Below are 21,959 nucleotides of genomic sequence, written 5' to 3'. Positions count from 1 at the left end.
GTACTTTGTTCTGACCTATGGCTCCTATTGCCTTCTTGGTAACATGTCTTTATTTACCAATATTTTATGGAAAAATTGGTTCTCCAGTAATACTGTCTTCAATATACCAGTTATGGTTGTGTAATATTGCTGCCCTGTATTTCTCTAACTTAAGCATTCTACTTTGCCCTTTTTTTCTTTCTTTTCCTCTGACTAGTTAATATAAAATCACCCGTCTCTAAGTTCACAGATTCTTTCTTCTCCTTTATCAGTTGTTTTATAATTTTCTTTAATGTTTACTTATTTTTGAGAGAGACAGAGATAGAATGTGAGTGGGTTGGGGCAGAGAGAGAGGGAAGCACAGAATTTGAAGCAGGCTCCAGGCTCTGAGCTGTCAGCACAGAGCCTGATGCGGGGCTCGAACTCACAAGCTGTGAGATCATGACCTGAGCTGAAGTCGGATGCTCAACCCACTGAGCCACCCAGGAGCCCCACTTCTTCATCAATTCTGCTGGTAAACCTCTATTGATTGTTCCCCCCTCAGTTTAGTTATTATATTCTTTAACTCTATAATTCTGTTTGGTAGTTTTTAATAGTTTCTAACTCTTCATTGATATTCTTATTTTATTCACGTATGATTTTCCTGATTTTGTCTAGTTATCTGCCTGTGCTTTCTTGTAGCTCATTGAGCTTCATTAAAATAATTATTTTGAATTCTTTGTCAGGCAGTTTGTAGATCTCCATTTGTTTAGGGTTGATAATTGTTGATTTATTTTTTTCCTTTGGTAGAGTCATATTTACCTGATTCTTCACATTTGTTGTAGCTATGTGTTGGTGTCTATGCATTTGAAAAAGCAGTCACCCCTTTCAGTCTTAATGGTCTGACTTTGGAAGGGAAAAACTTCCAACAATTGGCCTGACTATTCTGGAAGCCTCTCAAAATTTTTTTTTTTTTCTAAGAATGTATATGTTCCATACCTCTCCCTTCCTTCTGAGGGATAATCTTGGGATTATACATTTTCTCCAAATCTCACAGAGCTATGCTTGGTGCTAAGAGCCACCTGCCCTTTCCCCTTAGGGCAGGGCACTGGAATGTTGGAAGTAAGCCTCATTCTCTCTCTCTCTCCTAAAGGAGAAAACTCAGTATTATATATCTTTCTATATCCCAATGAGAGGAGCCAGCTGCTGAGATTCTTTATAATTCCTTGTAAGTATTCTACTTTAGTGCTCTCTCTATTAGACTGTATTACTGGTGTTATGCTGATGTCCAATATGATAGGAAAAGTCTTCAAAAACAATTCTAAGACAGGAGCCTGCATATGTGTAGCCCATGACAATTCCTTTTTTACATTATTAAATGTCTTCAAACAAATAGCTGAATTCTAACTGTTTAATCACCTCATGTCACAGTATCACAAGAACTTCTCAATCAATAAATAATTATACCTTATTTAGTTTAGGCACACTATATTCATTTCATAATATTATAGGACTTTTGTTATAGGACATATTTTAGTTGAATTTCCAGTTTTCCAGATCAGTGCTTATATATTCATATCTTTCAAAAGTCTTGTTTCAAATGGTGCTTCATTTATTACCAGTGCATAAATATTTAGTTGTTAAAATAATGACTGTGTTTATATATTTTTTGGAATCACCATATTCAAAGTGAAAAAAAAATTAACATTAAGATGCAATTTACCAATCCTGGAGAAATCTCATTCTTGAGGATGATGGTAGCATAGCATCACCATCATTTTGTATTAGTTTCTACACTTGCATATATCATGTATTTAAGGAAAATAATCATTGTCAAAAGAGTAAATCAAGCTGCTTCAGCTCTTCAGAGTTGCGCCCAAATTAGCATTCAGATGATTCTACTGGGAAATTGGAACACTCTAACAAGCTGTGGCACTTCTCCTTTCTCTGAGGACTATCGTACACAATGAGCTCCACAAAATATTGTGGGTTTTTGTTGTTGTTGTTGTTGTTGTTGTTGTTGTTGTTGTTGTTTTCCAAATGAGCCTGGGCTTTGTGTACACTCAGGCCTAGAATCAAATCCTACTTCTGCCATTTACTGGCTGGAGAAACTTCAGCAAGTAACTCAGCTTCTATGAATTTCACTTTCCTACTTGTCAAGAGGAAAAATTTCAAGTGTTTGAGAGGTTTCATTGAGGTAACCAATGTGTACTTACTTATAAACTGCACAGTTTCTCACCATTCTTCCTATGGCTTCCGTTACCACGGCTTCCAACAGAGATGATCCAGGACTTCTGGAGAATAACTTCTTAAGGGCTAGAGTTCTGAAATTGGGATGTCTGCATCTGAATCCCAGGTTCTAGACCTGCTGGTCTTGTGATTCTGTGCTCATATGCTAGGACTATATAAGAGTTAAGGCAGGAACATGCAAAGTAAGGTGTTCGGTGTAAAACTGACACATCGAAACCTTATTTCATTGTTAGCTGAATTATTTCTCATTACATTCCTTGTGTCTGGGCTGAGATGCCCCACCTGTTACATGGCTTAGGGAAGTAGCTATAGTTGCTCTATGTTTAGGTGTTTCATTAACAATGTTGATTCTCAAAAGCAATCCATGATGGTCATTATTAACAAAGATAGCTACACATGTTAAGAGGATTATCTCCAAATGAAAGCATTATTAAGTGTGTCTTTCAACTTCTCAATTCTCAGAACCCATAGTTTAAAAACTTAAGTTATTAAAGTTGCTGTGTAGGTGACTGGCCTGAATTCATGGAAAAAAAAAGGATTTTTTTTTTGCCAGTATTTTATCCATGGCTATAGATAGCATGCTTTTCTTTCCTTTCTTTCTTTCTTTCTTTCTTTCTTTCTTTCTTTCTTTCTTTCTTTCTTTCTTTCTCTCTCTTCCTTCCTTCCTTCCTTCCTTCCTTCCTTCCTTCCTTCCTTCCTTCCTCAACCCCTCTCCCTCTTTCCCTCCCTTCTTTCCCTGACTCTCCCCCTCCTTCCCTACCCTCCCTCTGTCTTTCCTTCTCTTCCATCCCTCCATCCTTTCCTTTCCCTTCTTCCTTCCTTCCTTCCTTCCTTCCTTCCTTCCTTCCTTCCTTCACACATCTATAGAGTCATTTAACAAATTCCTTTATGCGGGATCTGGAGTATGAAAGCCAGGATTTCAATCCTGGCACCAAATTAATTTTGTGACACCGAATAAGTTATTTAACCTCTCTAAGCCTCATGTCTCCACCTGTTAACTTTACATAACAGTAGCACCTACCCCAAAGGATTGTTTTAAAAACTAAATGAGATAATGCAAATCCCCTTGTACAGTGCCAGGCACACAGGGCTCAACCATGTTAGCTAGTATAAGTATTATTTTTATTATTAAATAATTTTATCATTCCTCCTCCTTCTTCTCCTCCTATCACTAACATATCCACTACTGCTTGCCAGCACTCTACCACATGCCGAGTCTACACTTATAGAAACAGAAAAAATAAATAAATAAATAAAACAAAATCATTGTCTTTGTCCTTATGAAATGCACATTCTGTGAGTAGATAAAAAAATAAATGTAGGATTATAATTATTGATAATTGAAAGAGAAACACTTTGGGGGGATAATTGGGAATGACTGGAGGGGGCCAACTTAGGCTGTTTGGGAAGGCCCTCTGCACCTTTTTTGGAAGTGGCACTCAAAGCAAGACCTGAGGAGAAGGTACAAATATGAAAAGCAGAAGAGCCTGGACATGCAAGGTGGCGGAAAAAAAAAATTAGTAGATGGAATGAGAGTGAAGTGTTAGACCTCAGAAAATGCAGAAGTCATATGTAGGGGGAAATGCTAGATTTCATTTGAAGTATTTATTTGAAATATTTGTTCTTGTTCTTCAAAGGACTCTGTGTCTGTTGCTGATGTTATAGATTTTGCTGTCCTTTTTTTATAGTCTTTAAACCTGTTGGAGTGTTTATAGGGCATTCTGCTATACTGAACATGTATGTACAAAATAGGATACCTGCCATGAGAAAAATAAATACACAAACACACCAAGTATCAAACAAGCAATGTTAAAATCTTCAAATTATGCATCAGTTAAGATTTTAATTTACTAAAGCTGTTTTCTTAATTCTGTAGGCTTTGTTCACAGATGGCAATATTTAAATCACGGAGTTAACATAAAGTGATAAAAGAAAAAGATCTTGGTGGTGTGATGTATCCAGTAAACCAGAACTGTGCAAACTCACCAATTAAATTTGACAACTCCTTAAAAGATTTAATCCCACAGATGCACTATGACAATCCCAGAGTGGGAACAGTACATGAAATGCCGCATCCTGCTCAGTCACTTAGTTGTTCTTTGTTAAGGCTGCACAATCAGAATTGCATTTAAAGAGTAGACGCTGGAAAATTCAGTTAGTACACAGACACCATATGCAAAACCCTGTCTTTGTCACTTGGAGGATGCAAATGAAAATCTTTGAATCTTAAACACTTCCGATTGGACTGATTTTATTTCTCCATGTCATTTTCTTGTTCGTGTTCAAACGTAAGAGCAATAAGACCCAACCCCCTCCAAATGACTTAGCGAATTTTTACACTTTTTTCTAGAAATAATTTCCTAAACTGAAATGAAAAAAAAAATTGTGTTTTGCTCTTCCTGGACAATAATCTCTATATTTGAAAAGCTCTTTAATTTAGCCCTAGGGTTTAAATTAAACTTTGTAATAGCAGTGGTTTTACATTCTTTTCAGGTAGACACATTGTTCAGCGCTGTGATTAATTGGGCAAGCCTGATTCCTTATATTTAGAGCCCACTTGTAAGTGGAAGTGAGAAATGAATTGTGCCAAGAGCCTTCAGTTCTGTTTTTATTAATAGAGTAGATTACATAGATCATGAAAACAATCTTCTAATTTATAAGAGTCAATCTAATATCTTGTTAAACAAGAGTTATTATTATTGAGCTTAAACTATTGAAGTGTGTTATACCAAAGGGCCACTTCCCACATTGAAGAATACTGCTGTGAACACTAGCATATTAACCACATGCTAATGGGCTCTCAGCAGCCTGATAAGTTATTGATTATCTTAGCTGGCATAATTCGTATCAGGAAGAGACAGTGTAGTTAACTGGAATGTAAGTTCTTCCTTTTTGCAACTTGAAACAGACTCACATGCTCATCAGTCACTTTATTCAGGGCCATGGTAACAGACAGAAGGCTTTGTCCACAGGTGGATGGGTCCTTTCAGAAAGGAGCAGTGCTGAGCACCATTAAACTCTGGCCCAGAAAATTTCAACTCCTATTGTACCTATTAATCTAAACAGTAACTGAAATGCCAGATGGAAGAGCAATTCAAAGCCACTTGCCATTGTTCTCTTGCTAATGCGAATGGTAAAATTATACTGAATTTTGTATTTTGTTCATTTTTACCAAGACAGAACTGAAATGGAAAAGGATAAAGAGTATATGTGATTATAAAAGGCTATGTTAAAAAAAAAAGCATTCACATGGTAACAGTCAGCCATATTATTTTAAAGTGTTTCTATAGAAAAGATTTTCCATTGTGAATAATATTTAAACATATGCAAAAAAGTAATTTTATGGAGGATTTTCCCCACACAAAGTTGTGATCAGTGGGGTTTGTTATGTTCACTGGAAATTGGAACCCTTACAACCTGTGCTTCAGCTGACGCCTTTCTCCGAACATTACTGATTTTTATAATGGGAAGAGAAATGCACATTGAAAATTGTAAAGCGGCGATAAAATAGCTTTTAAATAAAGAAATATATTATTGTGAAGTAATGTAGGCATTGTAAATTGGCAAGATTTCATGACACATTGCTATGTCTATTCATTTGTGGAAATGTTTGAAATTGCTCAAAAGGGCTTAGTTTCATGTTTTGGAGGAATGGTTAAGTTTAGTATGACAGTTTGCTAAAAAGAGGAAAAAAATATGATCTCCTGGTGAATAAATCACCTTTTAATAGTTTTTTTTCAGACAAATTATATAATATTTTGCCAAATACAGGATCGGATTTCAGTTGTAGTCATTTATGACAGCTAGATGAATGAAGTTTCACCTGGCATCCCTCACTAATATCATCCAAGAGGAGCTTGTTCAATTGTTTTAACCAGAAACTCTTTTTCCCCTTTCATCTGCATAAGTGTAATAGCAGCCCCCCCCCCATTCTTATGGAATATGTCAGTTAGAGTGAATCAGATCTAAAACAATGAACCACTTGAAGTGACATAGTATGATGGTTAGGCATTTGGGCTTGGCAGTCAAAAATGTCTGGATTAAATACCAGCACTGTGTCCTTAGGCAAGATAATTTAGTTCCATAACCCTCAGTTTATTCAACAGCAAAGTGGGGATAAAGTACCTCCGGGATATAAATTGTGCTAAGAATTAAAGGAGAAAATGCATGTAAAGTTTTTAACAATGCATGTAACACAGATTAAACACAGAATTATATTAGTGTTATCTAGTCCAGCTTTCTTAAGTTAACAACGGAACTGGACAGCAAAAGTACTATACTTAACCATAATTAACCATATAAATAAAAACATAGAATTAATAGCAACGTCATGTCTACAAAAGAGCAGCCTCTTAGAACTAAATTGCATTTCAGATTGTTCTACTCAGAAAATGTGAGATCAAGTTCTTCTCACATATATGAGTATATTGTAGAATTTTATTATATATTAATATATATATATATAAATTTATTTAATAATAATAAAAATAATGTATACTTATATATATTAGTTACCTGTGCTTAATTAGGAGATTCTATCATTGTTCTTCTATAACTTTGTTATAGGTTTTCATTAACACTGCTCTTTCTGCTGGCCATAGCCATGAATTTAATCTTAACTCAGCCTTTCATTGGTTACACAAGAATATATAGTGTCTGTATTTGCAACTCTATCCCCACTCATGGGAACACTCATCCCCTCCAAATGCCCCCTCAAACTAAGTAGTAGTGTTATGTTGATATGCCATCATCTCATTTTTTACTAACAAAGCTATCAATTCTATTTATGAAGCTCTGCTCCAAAGGCTTCAGTACAGGATATGAATTTTTATTATCACACCTGTCAGTCAGCTTGAGTTACTAGTGATGAATATACCATGGCCTTTAGTTAATATCAAATGTAAAGAAAACAAAAAAAAAAAATGCGGCTTCTTTCATATAGCTAGAAAATGATGGGATTAGTGAATTCAGTTAACATTGCCATTATAACAGCATTTGAAGTTTAAAACCTTTAGACATCCCTCTTTCACAGATTAAGAAATCAAGATTTAGTGCAGTTAAATGAATTCTCCAGGGACCCATACATAGTAATAGGGTGGAAATTAAGATTCAAAAGTTTTAAAATTTTGGAGACCCAGATTCAGCACTTCCATCTCTTAAAAATTCCTGGAATACCTGTTCTCTACATTGGGCTACTGAGCTATTAACTCTAAAACATCGTCTTTTACTTTCACAAACTGAGGGAGGTCATGTCAATAGAACCCGAGAGACATTGAGTACAACTTATAATGATATGTTTAGCAGCAATTTTATTTTGATGCTATTCAGCTTTATTCAGTATCTCTTTCTATATTATTTCTATTCATTGGCATAGATACATAAATCCACTTTTAAAAATTCAAACCTTGCCTCTAAGATTCTGATCTCACAAAAAAATCTCTTAACCTATATAAAATGCACTCTCTTTTTCTTCATTCTCATTCATCTTCCTGAATGCTACATAATATGGTTTTATTTTGGATCAATGTAAAAGTTAAATAATATTTATTGGCTCCCTCCTTTCCTGCAATAGCTACATCATTAATTTAGCTGGTATTTTGTATTGAGAGGACCAAAAAGAAGAACAAGAAGAAATAAAATGAATTTTGAATTGTTATAAAAGCTTCTTCAGATCAACAGCTTTCTAAAATAGCAGAAAATTTAGAAATGAGAGAGATTTCAATTTAACAAAATCAGCATATACCAATGGTTAAGAACTTGAGGTCTTTAGCTAATGAGTTAAGTTTAATACTGTGTGTAGAAACTTAGGCAAATTTTATTAACCCGCAGATTTCTGATTTTTCATAAAGGGATACAAAAGTAGATGCATCATAGTATTCTGACCCTCACTTTCTCTTCTTCCTTCTCTGTGGAGGTAAGTAGATCTAGAACCTCATCATTACTAGTTCTGTGGCTTTTGGACAAATTATATAATCTATTTTCGCTCATTGTTCACAAAAAGTTGTTGGTAAAATTAATGAAATAATGTAAATAAAGCCTCTAATGCAGTGGCCAAAAAGCCATAGCCCTCCAGACAAATCCACCTTGCTAGTCATTTTTATAAATATAGTTTTATTGGAACAAGGCATTATTTTGTGCTACAATGACACAGTTAAGTAGTTAGAACAGAAACCACATGGTTCACAAACCTTAACATATTTCCTTTCAGACCTTTTAGAGGAAAAGTTTTTCAACCACTGCTTTAATGCATGGCCTACTGTGATTTTTTTCCTCCTCCTATCTTTCTTTCTTTCTTTCTTTCTTTCTTTCTTTCTTTCTTTCTTTCTTTCTTTTTCTCTCTCCATCCCTCCACATCTCCTTCTAGAAACATGTTTTGTCCACTATGTAAGCTGAACTCTAAGTTGAGCTCTGAAAAAATATCAGCAAGAACCAAAATAACCTTGAGAAATAAAGTCAGTGGTATCAGTTGCCCTTATTTCAAACTATACTGCAAAACTATAGTAATCAAAACAGTGTAGTATTGGCATAAAAACTGACACATTGATCAATGGAATGGAATAAAGACCCCAGAAATAAACACACACATATGTGGTTGATTAATTTGCTACAAAGGAGGGAAGAATTTAAAACGGAGAAAGGACAGTCCCTTCAATAAATGGTGTTGGGAAACCATATACACCATATACAAAAATGTTACACCTCTACAAATATCAATTCAATATAAAGACTTGAATGTAAGACCTGAAACCATAAGTTCCTAGAAGAAAACATAAGCAGTAAGCTCCTTTACATCAGACTTCACAATATTTTTAATCTGATTCCAAAGGCAAGGAAAACAAAAGCAAAAATAAACAAATAAGACTATATCAAATTAAAAAGCTTCTGCACATCGGGGCGCCCGGGTGGCTCAGTCGGTTGGGCGGCCGACTTCGGCTCAGGTCATGATCTTGCGGTCTGTGAGTTCGAGCCCCGCGTCGGGCTCTGTGCTGACAGCTCAGAGCCTGGAGCCTGTTTCAGATTCTGTGTCTCCCTCTCGCTGACCCTCCCCTGTACATGCTCTGTCTCTCTCTGTCTCAAAAATAAACAAAACGTTAAAAAAAAAATTTAAAAAGCTTCTGCACAGTGAAGAGCCATTAACAAAAGGAAAAGCAACCTCCTTAATGGGAGAAGATATTTGCAAATCATATATCTGATAAGGGATTAATATCCAACATGTATAAAGAAGTCATACAACTTAATAACCAAAAAACAGTCCAACTGAAAAATAGGCAGAGGATCTGAATAGACATGTTTCCAAAGAAGACATGCATATGGCCAACAGTCACACAAAAAGACACTCAACATCATTAATTATCAGGGAAATGCATATTAAAGCCACAATAGGATAATACCTTACAACTGTCAGAAAGGTTGCAATCAAAAAGATTAAAAAAATAACATGTGTTGACAAGGATGTGGAAAAAAGGGAACCGTTGTGCACTCTTTGTAGGAATCTAAATTGGTACAGCCACTCACTATTGAAATAATGTGGATTTTCCTCAAAAAATTTAAAATAGAGTTACAATATGATTTAGTGATTCCAGTATGGGGTATCTATCCAAAGAAAATGAAAACAGTAATTTGAAAAGGTGTATGCACCCCTCTGTTTATAGCAGCATTATTTACACTAGCCAAGATATGCAAACAGCCTAAGTGGCCATTGATAGATGAATAGATACAGAACATATAATGGAATACTATTCAGCGATAAAAAAGAAGGAAATCGACATTACAACAACATGAATGGAACTTGAAGGTATTAAGCTCAGTGAAATAAGTCAGATAGAGAAAGACAAATACTGCATGATTTTACTTATATGTGGAAATTATAAAAACAAAATAAAACCAAACTCAGATACAGAGAACAGGTTGTTAGTTGCTTAAGGTGAGGGGCTGAGGGGAAGAGATGGGTGAAGAAGTACAAAGCTCCAGTTACAAATAAATCATGGGTCTGTAAAGTTTGGCATGGAAATATAGTCAATAACATTATATTAACTTTGTAAGGTGACTAGACATATTGTGGGAACATTTTGCAATGTATACAAATGTATACAAATGTTGCAATGTATACAAATGTATTGTTATACAAATATAATTGCTATATAGGTATCGCTATATACCTAAAATAATATAACATTGTATGTAAATTATACCTCAATAAATTTTTTAAAAGACCCATTTTCTACAGTGTGGTCATGGATATAGACAAACAAAATAATTATTTTTAAGTAATCTCTACACCCAACATGGGACTTGAACTCAACACCCTGAGATCGAGTAGTGTTCTCTATCCACTAAGCCAGTCAGGTGCACCTGCTAATAAAATAATTAGAATAGAGTAAGTGCTATGATAAAATAATTGCATATAGACAAGTGTCCTTAGCAGATCTCAGGGGTTCAAGAAATCTTTCTAGAAGAAAAGATCTAGGGGAGCCTCGGTGTCTCAGTCAATTAAGTGACAGACTCCTGATTTCGGCTCAGGTCATGATCTCATGGTCGGTGAGATTGAGCCCTGCATCAGGCTCTGTGCTGATAGCATGGAGCCTGCTTGGGATTCTCTCTCTTCCCCCCCCTCTCTCTCTGCCCCTTCCCTTGCTCACATACACACTCTCTCTCTCAAAATACATAAATAAAATTTTTAAAAAAGAAAAGATCTATAAGGTGAAATCTGGAAAATGAGTAGAAGTTATTAAGAAGGGAAGGAGAGGAAGAATGTTTCACCAGTGGGGATAATAATCATAAATGCATGATGATCACAGAAAACATGACCCTTTCCAGAACTTCAAATACTTCAGTGTATTGGGATCTTTTTGCAAATGGATTATGCAGAAGGATAAGGTTAGCTGAATAGGGAGCGGACTATGCAGGGCTTTATAAGCCATGGTCCAGAAAATTGAATTTATTATACCGAATTCTTATTATACTGAATTCATATAACTATGAAAGTTATATGAATGGGTTGTAGACAGAAGAGGTATTTGCATCAAAGTAAGATAGATAAGTTAATCATTTAAACAATTATTTGGTTGTAGTTTTAGACAGTGGATTGAAGTAAACAATTTAGGCATGGAAACAAGTTGGGGGTATGATGTACATCATGATGACTACAATTAACAGTACTATATTGTGTATCTGAAATTTGCTGAGAAAGTAGTTCTTAACAGTTCTCATCACAAGCAAAAATTTTTGTAACTATGTGAGATGATGGAAGTTAACTAAACTGATTATAGTAATCATCCTGCAATATATACATATACCAAATCATTATGTTGTATACCATGAAGTTATACAATGTTATATGTCAACTATATCTCAATGAGTCTGGGGGGAAAACCTACATTCTGCCTTCATAGAAATTCTGAAGCTTTTGATAATGGTACACAGTAGACACTTAAGGAATATTGGTTGATTGAATAAAAGTATTAATGAGTGAGTGAAATTAATATGGAAATACAAGGCCAAACTAAAGGCTTCTAATTTAAAATCTTACGATTTCTCTTGGGGTTAGTGTGAGGGTAGGACAGTAATATGCTTATAAATATTTGAACAAATGCCTGGCCTAAGTGAGAGGGAGCAACTCAGTCTTTTAAGCTGAATTAAGCTCTGTGAGAGGCTCTTTAGGTAATAGTAAATTGATATAAATCAAAATAGAATGATAGACAAATGCAGAAGTGTTTTTGGATATGTAGCAACAACAAACAAAATTAAATCAGTGTTTTCCTAAAGAAATTTCAAAAGCTTTGACTCAGACTTGGATGATTGTCTAATGGTAACTAAACAATGGAATTCTTCCCTCAGGTGGGGGAAGGAGTAATGCTGACTTTAGGATTATAACAAAAGATAGTAAATACAAAAAAGGAAGTCAATAATATTTCATAGGAGGTAAACTGAGAATTCCTTAGTGCTTTTTGTTAATAGAAGTCTTCACAGCAAGAGGAACAAATACAATAAATGGGGACCCTAGAAATACATCTGCCATAGATTCCATGAGCTGTGCCACTCTGCAATTATAACTCTTATGACAATATGCCTCATTTGATATACCATCAAAGTACATCTAGTATCTGAGAAGAATATGAATAATCAAAAAAGAAAAGGATATGCAGGATATTTAGGAAATCCTAAATTTGGGGCTATTGACCTTTGACCTAATTTAACTTACCCTTATCAAAAACTTGTTCATGTTTTTTTTTTCCCCTTAGAGAAATTCAAGGCCTGGAGATTAATGACATAAATGAAATGCAATCTCAGAAAAATGTGGCACATGATATCTCCAATACTAGTGATAAAATTTCCAAGAATTGATTTTGGAATTGATCTAGAAAAATTCTAGATATGCAGAGTCTTTTAGAGATTAGAGATTTACCTTCCTGGGATATGTTATATTCTCAATTATGAACTTTTGTTGTTGGTACAATTGCAACTTCTCTTTGGAAGCTTTATATCTCTTCTGGATTAATGCTTGTAATGAATAGATGAAAACAATGTATGAATTCTGTATTTTGAGCTTTATAAATGATCATCTACACATTGGAAATGAGAGAAGTCACAGGAAATTTTATAACTTTAGGTCTTGATTCAGAGAAGTAGAAGAGTGCTTCTAGAAATCATTGATGTATAATAAACCTGGCATGTTGTTGATTTTCCCACAACAGGACAAATAAATATCGAGGTTGAGATCTAGAGGGGTGGTAGAAGAGGGGTGGCACAAGTACACAACAGTATAGTAGATGGCTTTGGATTGTGCTGAGAACAATATGACATTTGGATTTGGGACCAGTGGGAACAGTGGATCACATTTTATGTATAACAATAAGATCTTGCACAAATCCGTATCTATATATTCATTTGTTTGTTTTTCCTACAAGAAACACAAGAATATTTCAGGTACTAGTACAAGGAATAAAAGGTCACTTTTGACCAGTATTCCACAGTAGAACCAGTCTTTACCTCAGTTTGGGCTTCACAGGATATGGGGCAAGATTAGATGCCTCAAAGGCTTGGATGAATCATTTATTACTTAAATGGGATCAGCTCCTAATATTTTCAAGACATCAGTAGATTCCTTGCCCAGAGGTTAACATTGACCTCAACTAATTCATCAATCTGAGATCGGGTTAAGTACATCGGATCAAAAAACCTCAATTGAAACTATTAGTGTATATTGCATGCCAGAGATGTCAGGTATTTCAGGGAACAGTCCATCTGAAAAACAGCTTATTTGATAGTTACATTTGAAAGGAATCTCTCAATAATAGATGTGTTTGTATTATCACAAAGGAAGAAAGTTGGCTCACGAGAGGGCTGAAAATTATTGTTATACTCTGGGTATAAGAATACCCAGGGAGGGAGAAGGCCTGAGGGTATGTAAAAAAAAAAATCTACCACCTTAGTAGTCTGGAGATTCCTAAGAACAGTGTAAAAGCTGTGGCAGGATTGATAGTTGACCAAAACCAATTTCATTTAGAAAGTTTTGCTTCTGTCCTTCTATTGCTAGAATAGCCAGTTAGTTAGGTCCTAACAGGATGCCTGGAAGCCAGCAAAGAGGAAGTCATGGCCAACTATGAGTAAATCAGAAACTGACTTGGCAGCACTCCAAAACAAAACTGTAAGAAACCAGATCAAACCAGACAGGCCCAAGATGGCTGACAAAAGTTCCTATTATTCCTTCATTATACTACATTAACACACTCCTCCCTAAGAATGCCATGACAGGAAATCCCTGACCAAATAAGGAAGAAAAAGCACATGACCCTGCTTCCAATAAATCAATCCCCACCTCAGGTAATGAATATCCTGCCTCCTTGTTAACCGTTGTCAACGAAAGATAAAAACCTAAACCCCAGACTCAGCAGCTCTCCCTTGTACTTACCTACTCTTATATCATCAGAGTATACTTTTGCTTTAATAAACTTTCCTGTTGTATTTCTAATCTGCAGTGTTGTGTCTGCCCTGAATTCTTATCTTTGACAAAACCAAGGGCCTCCCTTGACATCTTTTGGACATGCTAGGTCAAGGTCTCAGGACCCAAGGTCTCCCTAGTCCACCAGGCAACACTATTACCAGAGATAGTTCTATTTGATAGTTTAACAAAATCATTGGAAATTGGGTACTACAGTCTTCCTTGGTGCCCCTTTCGAACCCTGAGAGACCCCTAGTTCTTTTCTGTTTGTTGTTGTTGTTAAGATGGGACTTTTTATTATTGAAATGATTTTCCAATTCATTTTCTATTGGACTTTTTGTTTACAAAACCAATAAAAGTCTTGGTAAAGGGAATTTTTATTGTTTTTTAAAAGGGTGGCAGTTATCCCTTCATCTCCTTATTTTTTAAATCTGTGTCTTTAGTTTGAGGGTGTTTTCCCCTATCTAAATACTATTCAATGCATTCTGCCAAAGCCTGAAATTTATATAATGTAGTCACTAACCTTTTTTTGTACATATCAAATCATCAATTTCTGGTTTTAGGTCATCTACAAATATATTGGAGAGGGTAGTGGAAATGTTAGCATCCAGGCCTAATGCTGAATGATACTGAAGGCATCGATTATCTCCAAAGTCTTCTATGAATCTACTATTTTGCACTTTATAGGATTGAACCAGGGCTCATAACTACTTTAGCAAGACCAGAGACAGAGCTCCTAAAGTAGGTTGTCTAATGATGAGAGAGCAAAAGTCAAGTTGAGGGCAAAGCACAAGCTAAAAACCTGCAACACCCCTAACCCCCACAAAGGTGGGATATGTGTGACATTCCTCAGGCACTCCTGGCTGCCCAGGAACAAAAGAAAGGGAAAAACAAATGGTTAACTGATAGAGATCACAGTCATGTAGGACATGAGTCTCCATCAATTTGCAACTGTTTTGATGATTTACAAGAAAAACAGCAATCTCCAGAAACCTATAGACTCAATTGCCTGGAGCCCTAACATCACCCTCCCTTCCATAAAACAGAAAATCTTACATAATCGGTCACTCTTAATAACCCCAGTGCAGCTCTTTCTGCCAATGAGTCCTGTCCCCGTGCTATAATAAACCAACTTTTTGCACAGAAGACACCTCAAGAATTCTTTCTTGGCCATTGGCTCTGAACCCTAGTGCTTCAAGCCACATCACTAACTTTATGTACCCTTAGATATTTCATTATAGAAAATTTTATTTCATTAATCTTTAAATCCTTTTCAGGGTCCTGCAATGGGCTTTGTACAAGCAGGTTTTGGCATTTTCTGGCTCCACCAAAAGATGTACTAATTGATAAAGGTCAGGGAGGCCTCAAACGTGTGTGCCCAGGAAAGTCTGATTTTAACAAAACGTCTTTTCCTTTCTGTCCTGGAAATGGATAGTCCTTAACAATGTCACAGAGATATGCAGTGATTAGGGTTTGAAGTCCATGTACCAGGAATTTCCTTCCTAAGCAGCTTAAATTTTTAATGAATCTCTCAGGAGAAAGAGGGAAAGAAAGATTAAGAAGTACATTGGATTGAATTAAATTTGTGGTTGGAGCAAGAAGAGGTAAGGGAAAGGTGAGATACAAATAGGAAAAGTCTAACTAATTTTCTTGTCTCTTACTCGGGAGTCTTTTAGGGAAGCAATGTTGCAGTTCAGACTGTATTTGAAAGTCTCATCATACTATTTAAGGACTGTAGAGCATTGGATAGTCCAGATTTCATTCCTTTTTATTTTAAGGCTTCTCTCAAATGAACATTCCTATTGATACTTAAAATTTCTATAAAACATTCATTGTAATTTGAAATTGTCTTTCATCAATGTGAATTTATCCTATTTAGTGGAGAGGCATGCATGAATGAGCAAAACAGAACTCACAGTAGTTCTAATGGACACAAAGACAAGATTGAGGAAGGTACTTCTAAGATTTTGCAAAGTTGATGCAAGGGCTAAGTTCATCTAAAGTATGCTGGTGTAATGAGATCGACTGAACTTGGATCTGACTCTAGGAACAAACTTATTGGCCATACGTCAGTCCTTTCACTACAGACTTGCTTTTATAGACAAAACTTGAGAAACTGTACAAGCTGATAGACACTAGGGGAAATGATAATAGCCAAAATTTTCAAGGTAAAACATATAATCGGATCATAATTCAAAAACCTCAAGATAAAAAAAATAAATATAAAGTTATAGGGGTGAATGAAATGTTTAGAAATCAGATTCAGTGAGTATTGTTCATTTTCTTTTGGAAATATCATTTTCTGATTGTCAGCAAGAGTGGTCGTCTTCACCTTCTGTGATTGTCGGGAGTATAATTCCAAATTCTCACACTAATGCAATCCTTCAAAGTGGGCTATGAGACTATGTTAGAGATGAAGGCAATGCTTTATCCTGATTTTTCATTAACGTAAGCTCTTTATGTAGTATCCAGTATGAGTTCATGACACACCAAATTTCCTATTACTTTTCAATTCCTTTGTTTATTCGTACCATGTGCCAAGCATTGTTCTAACCTTTAGACATACAATAGTGTTTAAAACAAAAATAAAATCCATGCTGTTTTAATGGAGCTTCTAGTCTACTGTTCTAGTGGAAAGGATAGAAAACAAGCAATGTATAACTAAATATATTTTGGGCAATAACAATACTATTATTTGAGCAAATAAAGAAGGGTCAGGTGATAGAGGACCCAGAGTGGGGTTTGGTAGTGCTGTGTTTTTTATTTTATTTTATTTTATTTTATTTTATTTTATTTTATTTTATTTTATTTTAAAGTTTATTTTTTGAGAGACAGAGAGACAGAGAGAGAGAGAAAGAGAGAGAGTGAGAGAGAGAGAATTCCAAGCAGGCTCTGCGCTGTCAGTGCAAGCCTGATGCGGGGCTCAAACTCATGAACTGTGAATCATGACCTGAGCCAAAGTCGGATGCTTAACCGTCTGAGCTACCCAGGCACCCGGTGGTGTGTTATTTTAAAGAGTCAACAAGAGGACTTTTCTACAGTGGTGACTTTGAGCAAAGATCTGAGTGAAAGAAAGGGGTAGTACTTTTGAAGATCTAAGAAAATAAATAGTGTTGTAAGTAGTGAGAACAGAATAACAGCCAGTGTGGCTAGAGCAGAATGAAATGGAAAGTGTTATGAGATGAGGTCAGAGAGGTAAATAATAACTAGATCATGTGGAGTCTTGTACAGAGTGTGATAAAGGGTTTGGATTTCCTCCACAGTCGTAAGAGATTATGAGAAGTCATGGGAGTTTTGAGCAGGAGACTGACATAATCTGATTTTTTCTTTTATACAGTATTCTGGTCGCTGTAAGATTGGCACTAGGGAGTGTGCATGAAAGCATGGAATAGAAGATGGCTGTGATAACCACAGGAGAGATGACAGTGACTTGACCAGTTTGATGAGAGTTCTCAGACATGCTTATCGTCAGGGAATGACTTGAAATTAGAGTTAAAAGGACTGGCCAATGGATTTGATATAGTGATTATAGAGAAGAACAAGGGATTGTCCCTGAGTTTGGGGCCAAATAAACTGAATAAATAGTGGAGCCATTTCAGAATGGGAGAAATTAGGAGGGAATGGAGGAGCTGGGGGGAAATCAAGAGCTCTGTTTTGGGAGTGCTATGTTTGAAATACTTCTTGCAAGTCCATTGCCACTGTCAAATAGGGGAAAGGGTGGAACTGGGGATATGCTGGGAGCCATCTGTGCCTAGATAAGAATTAAAGCTGTGAATGGAGGAGATCACTGTGGAAAAATAAATGGACATAAAGAGGGGACTGAGTTTTGGGACATTTCAAAATATAGAATTCTAGAAGAGGAAATTTTCTCAGCAAAAAACACAAAATGGAGAGTTAGTGAGCTAAAAGATAATCCAGGGTACAGATCTTCTGGATTTATGATGGGGTTACATCCTGATAGACCCATGCAAAACTGACAATGTCATAAGTCAGTAATGCATTTAGTACACCCGACCTACCAAACATCATAGCCTAGTCCAGACTACCTTAAATGTGCTCGGAAACGCTTACATTAGTTTACAGTTGAGCAAAATCATCTAACAGAAAGCCTATTTTATAATAAAGTGCTGGATATCCGATGTAATTTATTGAATACTGTACTGGAAATTAAAAACACGATTGCTGTATGGGTACACAGTGGTTGTCAGTGTATTGGATATTTACCCTTGTGACCACTCAGATGACTGGGTGCTGCTGCCCTCTGCCTCTCTGCATCAGGAGAGAGGACTGTGCAGCATATTGCTAGCTGGGGAAAAGGAAAAGACCAAATTCAAAATTCAAAGTATGGTTTCTAGTGAATTCATATAGCCTTTGCACCAGTATAAACCCAAAAGATATAAGTTGAACCATTATAAGTTGGGGACCATCTGTACATGATTTTCTGAAAGCTCACTACAGACAGTGGTTCTGATTGAGGAAGTGATCAGTTGGGACCCCATTGTACTTCTCTAGATTGTCCTAAGGCACCTTGTAGAAGCTTTGAAAATATTTCTCTTGGTGCAAGCAAAGGAATTCATGTTACATTGTGGATTAATTATGTATTTTATGCATATTTTTATAATAAATTTCATTTTAATTTGATGACATAAAAATGGAGCTATTTTGTGCTTTGATAGTATTAGAGATTTAGGTAAATGAAGACGTTGACTAGTTAACTTAGGGAATGATGATTCAATATTAGGAAGAGGCTGTAAACTGAGATCTGCTTGAATCTTCTCTATATTATCCTCTCTGAACTCCTAAGGACTATCTCTAGCATGCCAAGTAATCTTATACTGTAAATTTAAATAAGAAGGTCAAAGTATACACACTACTAGCAGGTTTTTAAATTATTTATAATTTTCTGAAAACATTTATTAAAAGAATATTCTTATTTAGGTTAATTCCAATGTTTTGTTTCCTCAGCTTTTACTTATTAGTCCAAAATTCCTCCTCGAAGTAAAACAAAATAGATTAAATTCTTGTTTATTATGTCAATGCTGCAAAAACTATACTCATCCTAAGTCTTCTCGAAGCAATATGTGACATGGTTTTAGCTATTATGGTAATCAGCTTTTGGTAATCATCCAATTTATAAATTTCCTCTTCCAAATGTGACTACCCAAATGGAGAATGGAGGTAATTATGACTAACATCCCCTGTCACATTTTTGGTAATTAATGTATTAGTCACATTACTGATAGTACTAGTATTAATATTGTTATTATTACCAATAACAACAGCTGCTGCAGATGTAGTTATAACAGCAGAGGTAGTTTTTGTTATTTTCTTGTTTAATATGTAACACTCTTTGTATTTTTTTTTTGAGCTTCCAGAGGACTAAAACTCTTAAGTATATGTTCTGTTCCAAGCAGAGATTACTAGACAGCCACATTTGTTCTCATGGTAGACTGTTAGCTCTATATGTGTTATCCTTGTCATTTCCATGACTGGAATCCCTTAGTTTCAGCTTTAGTCACAATGGGCAGGTAGCATAGTAATTAGAAATATTTCTTTGGACTATTTTAAATCCTGGATCCGACACTTACTGTATAATTTCAGGCAAGTCAATACATTTCTGTACCATATTATTTCTTTATCCATACCATGAAGATAAGGAAATAAAACTTTGGCACTTGTTACATCACAGAAGTCCTGTGTTTGTAAATTGATTTCGCAATTGTTTATCCGGTAAACATGACCGTATCTCCAGTAACTCGACTTCTACTGCGTCCCCTCAAATACAAGTCCCCATTTTGATAAGGCAAATGGTTCTCTTCTATGCTTGCTTAGTCATTAATGCATTATTGCTGGATCCTTTGGGTGTCTCATTAAACTTCACCATAATTTACCTATATGGACAACTACTAGGCTGTGCCGTGTGCTGTCTGTCCTGACACCAACAGTTATATCAATCAAAATAATGCATTGAGTATTAATACACGACATACCCATGAGAAAATTTTATAATCTCATCATTTAATTTTTATGAAGAATTAGATACTTTAATTATTTTGTTTTTATAGACACAAAAATGAGGTTTGGGGATGTTAACTCAATTGCCCAAAGTCATTACTGGCGAGTGGTAAAACAAGATTTAAGACAATGGCTGTATGACCCTCAAATCTAAACTTTTAACTCATTTATACTGACCTCATAAAGGGTATCGAACTGCACGGTCTTGACCCGTAAACATTTATGTTAAGAGATTTCTGCGTACCAGGAATCTGTAGGAATCTCGTGTTAACATACTGATTGCTTTTGCTGCTTTGAGAACTGTCACCATGTCCTTCAGATATCTTACTCTCCTCTTACGCCAAAAATGCAGTTTTTTATCTACAAGGTGGGTTATTTCTAGATCCTGATCCTTCTCACTGCTCCTCCCTTGCATGAGGTACCATTTTCTTGCCCTATTTGAATGGGTCTAAGTGGCTGGGCAACTGGCCACGTGAGCTGGCAAAAGAGAACCACTTATTTGGTCTCAGAGTGTTGAGATACTGTGTACCTCTGTACCTCTCACTTACAACCAAAAATAGAACGAGGGACATGAAACCTAAGGAATTTAAACAGCAAGTAGTTTGTCACTGTTAAATGTAGGCTTATTTCCACAGTTCATATTTTTCTTCTGTGTCTATATTATACATAAGCTGAAAGATGCTTTTTTCTAACAAAAATGTTTCATGTCAAATTCTCCCAGCACCATTTGGGAAAGTCATTGAATAAACTAATAGTAGGCTTCCAAGCCAAGAGTAATTATGTTACATTGCTCTTTTTTTGGCAGGGAGCTATTTTTTCCTGTAAATGAAGCACTTTAACATAAGCACACTTTTACACTGTAAAGTGGAGGAGGATTTGATGCAGATGTCTTTCAGGTGAGAAACAAGATCATATTTTTCCCACTTCTAGATTAATGTAATGAAGTGATCGATCAATCAATTAATCAATCAATGACTTTTCCTGGTAATCCCTGTAGCAGGTAATGATTAGAAATGGAAACATACACCTGTAAAAGTTAAGTCTCTTTCTTGATAGCTGAACATTATGTGACATTTTATATTCAGAAAACACTTTAAAATCATTCATATTAGTTTTTTCCTTTAAGCCAAATTTTGAGGAGAGTTATTTCTCTGATTGCCAGTTTTAGAGGGGCAAACTGGTTCAGGGAGGTTAAATAACTTGCCCAAATATGGTTAGCACCTAGATGGCAAAAGTGAAGCTGGCAATCATGTTTGTAGCCCATCTATTTTAGCCTAGGTCACTATAACGGAAGTGTTATCTTCATTTCTCATTTTCTCCAGAAGAGAAATTTGAAGACATCATGAAAGTTTATGAAATTGAGTTTACATATAGCGAGGGTCAAGAAAAACCCATTTTATAAATTTATGCCATTTTCATATTAATATATGCAGTTAAATCTATAGGGGAAAGAACTGAAGCATTTAAGATGCATATATCAAATAAACCTATTGAACATAGAGTTTAGTTGGAAGTCCATAAATTATCTTCAGAACATAATATTAATTTTGGCTAACATGTAGTGATAGTTTATAAGGTAACATTCAGTATGCCAAACAAATGATCCCATCGGAATCTCATTAAACCCAGCAAGTACTATAATTCTTATTTTAAAGTGAAGAAATTGAGGAAGTATGTAATTTACACAAGGTCACAAGAAGCAAGGGTTGGAGATAGGGCCAAGAAAAAGATTTATCGATTGTTCTAAAGACCAAATGTTTAAGCCCTCTATGATATTGTTTTCCACTTGCAATCT

The sequence above is a fragment of the Panthera pardus genome, unplaced genomic scaffold, assembly GCF_024362965.1.
Source record: "Panthera pardus isolate Hobbes unplaced genomic scaffold, ASM2436296v1 HiC_scaffold_11, whole genome shotgun sequence".
Lineage (NCBI taxonomy): Eukaryota > Metazoa > Chordata > Mammalia > Carnivora > Felidae > Panthera > Panthera pardus.
The sequence above is the reverse complement of the archived record's forward strand: the minus strand, read 5'-3'. Positions refer to the sequence as shown.